The following is a 3,399-nucleotide window of genomic DNA, read 5'->3' on the forward strand; positions in this document are numbered from 1 at the left end:
TTACATCGAAGGTATTAAAAGTATTCAAGCTAGAGGCTTTGTGAACAAACTCAATATGCATATATAGTACTCGTGTCAATACAAAAGCATTTGATAATGTAAGTATAACAGCGTGTATTCTCATCCCTGAAAACATGTAAAAAGCGGGACTGTAGACTCACATGTGAATAAAGCTCGGATTGAAAGACAAACGACTTGTACGGTTTATAGCCGAGTGTTGCAACCTAAGTATACGTATTTAGGTTGGTCATTAATTATGTCTTAAACAAATGTGGTTTCATAGTATAAGTTGTCTCATTGCTCGACTCGACGCGTTTCAAAGTAAAAGTCAACATATAGTCAACTAGATCATGCAAGTCAAACAAAGTCAACCAAAGTCAAACTTGGTCAATGTAGTCAACTAAGGTCAACATCAGTAGGTTCATGTCAAATGTTAGTCAACATGTCAAACCTAAGTCAAACAACACGTTTTAGGTCATACATGGTCAATTTCACAATTTCAGTTTATCGTTGTGCACAAAGTTCATGTACATGTAGCAAACTTAGCATATTATCTCATAGTACAAAATTCATGTAAACATGGCAAACTCCAGATCATAAGTATACTCAAAAAGTCTGGCCAGGGTCTCATACGATAATTAAAAGTCAGGAATCAGAAGGGATACATTTATGGTTTGCCAAGTCAGTTTCTGACCGTGCACTGATTTCGTTTTGGCTATAACCGGAGCTAGGGACATGAAATTGATACAAGACCATTGGCCATGGTTCAAAGACAAGTTAAACTAACACATATCAAAAATTGAGCAATTTTTGTTTAGCCAATTTGTACAGACTAACCGATATTTACTGATCTATCAGTTTTGGACAGCAACTAGACATGTCAACTTATCAAGCTTATCTCTCTATATATTAAAGTAAACACAGAATTGAGTGACAAATCCCTTTAAAAATAAATCCTAGCCATCCAATTTGTTGATCTCCATCAATCTTAACCATACAATAAGGATAATACACTTAATCACGTGATTAGACCCTTCCTTAGCATCTAATCAGACTACAATGCCCTCATCAAAATTAAACAAGCGGGGTTGTGCATCTGTTTTAGGGTTCAAGCAAAGAAACCTCATTTGCAATTACACGCTCCATTCTTCATCATTCTTCCTTCTTACGCTACACTCCTGCATTCAATTAGCGTTGCGATTCAAAAATCATTTTCCATTCTCTCAATTATACCATCATCATCGTGCTTCTTCATCATCATCATCATAACCATCTATTCATTTTCAAATCGTCAGTTTAAATACTAAGGTATGAATTCAGATTTAAATACTAAGGTAATCAGATCATATCGAATTCACAGAATATATTAGTTTAGTGTTTTGGATCTATTTTAATTTTGAAATCCGTTTATGGTTTGTTTTTTGATCAAAATTTCCGTATCAGGATGGGTTTTTTTATTGTTCTTTGAATTTACTTTGATTTAAGTTTTAAGTTTATTTATTTGATTCTGATATATGAATAAATGTATTATATTGGATGAGTTTTTTTACTGTATTTTAATTTATTTTGATTTAGTAGGTTTATCTCTTTAATTTTTGCTAAATGGATGAATAAGATTAGATTTAGGGTGTGATGAATCGTAACTTTTGCTTGATTATGCTATTTTCCTTTTGATTAGAACTGAATTTGTACAGTAGATCAAGATTTGTATTATAAGATTTTGGCATCAGGTCATGCTTTCAATGGTAATTTCAAGGTAATAATATTTGCAATTTTATTTTTTTATCAAAAGTAATATTGATCCTAATTCTTTATGTATATTTCTGATTTTAAGTTTATGTCAATTGACATATATCTATTTATCATGCTGTAGTATAAACTGAAAAATGAGTAAGCTGAAACACGGTTAATGTTGTTGCAGGACACAGTTCCAAGTGTTAGACTTATTAATCAGGTTGGACTGGAAAATCTTTAATGCCAAGGTCCATGTATGTTTATGTTTTGATAACTTCTATATGCATTGGATTCTGTTCATAATACAGTTTGGGGTTTAACTATGGAAGATGAACATTGTTGGATGAGCTGGTAAAGAAGATAAGGATAACAACCTGCCAGATGGTGAGGTGATTTTACATGCTTTTCAGGTTAACCGCAATGCTGAAATTACTCTGACTCATGCTTCTAAATTGTTGCTCCATTTATTAATATCATTTTTTTAATATCTGAACACTTTTGTAGTTATGTGCAGTTGCGAGAGACTAATAATAATATGTTTGAACACTGGTCTGCAGGAATGCTGTCAAATTCCCAAGTATGTGTTTATTGGTAAAATGGTTGGAAGTTACTTAGTTAGATGTTGTTGAATATTATGCTTATTTATTATTGATACTTCAATGCAGTTACATATTTTTAATTCTCGAAAATTATGGTATGAGGTAACTAGAAGCTCTTTATGCAATGCAGGCATCGCAATCACATTTACATAGATGTTTGGTGAAATGAAGCCAAATGAGAATGAGCTTCTTATTGGTAAGAAATCGAGATGTCTCTTAAGTTTTATAATGCTAATATTAATGTCTAACTTTTGTATATATTTATTCTTCACTGTAAGGTATCTTGGTTTCGAAACTGAACTCAAAAATATTTATATTTCACATATTATTTATAGCTTTCGGTGACAGACATGTTTAAAAATCTTGAAAATTTAGACATCAGCATAATCCAGTCCGGAATCCGTATATTTTAGAAAGTTGCTCAATATATGAAGTTTGATATTTGATATTCTGAGAGTATTTAAAGCTTCAATTTTTTTAGAGTATTCTACTTGTGTTACAACAAGTAGAATACATTAAACTATTTGATTAACTCTTTAACTGGTGCATGCTCACAGGACAAGCACGATAATGATTCTATAAGACCACTTTAGTTCATAAAGTACACATGTTTTTATCAATGTAAAAACATGAATGTATAAAATATGTAATTTTGTTATAATGCAATTAGTATCAATATCGACTTATATAGATGGGACATCAGTTTGGTAGTTGATATTTTAGACCTTGGTTTATTATTTCTTATGTTTTCATCATTTAGAACATCTGTAGATATAATCATTTTTTTTTTCTAATTAGCTTCATTTTACCATCTATCTTGAATACTCAACTAACTTACCCCTCTTGCAGGTCGTATATTTTTTGTTCGATGTTGTTGAGCCCAAACTTGGCAAACTATTGATATTAGAGAAAATTTTCATGCTACAAACAGCTTTAGAATTTATCATTAATCATTATATAGCAGAGACCGAAGCCCCAAGGAAGCAAGGGTGGTCACAAGATCAATCTGGTCAAGGGTCAAGGCCAGTGGGTCATGCATTGAGTGTCCCATTGAAAAAAGCATGTC

Source organism: Rutidosis leptorrhynchoides, chromosome 4, assembly GCF_046630445.1.
Source record: "Rutidosis leptorrhynchoides isolate AG116_Rl617_1_P2 chromosome 4, CSIRO_AGI_Rlap_v1, whole genome shotgun sequence".
In the NCBI taxonomy this organism is placed as follows: Eukaryota; Viridiplantae; Streptophyta; class Magnoliopsida; order Asterales; family Asteraceae; genus Rutidosis; species Rutidosis leptorrhynchoides.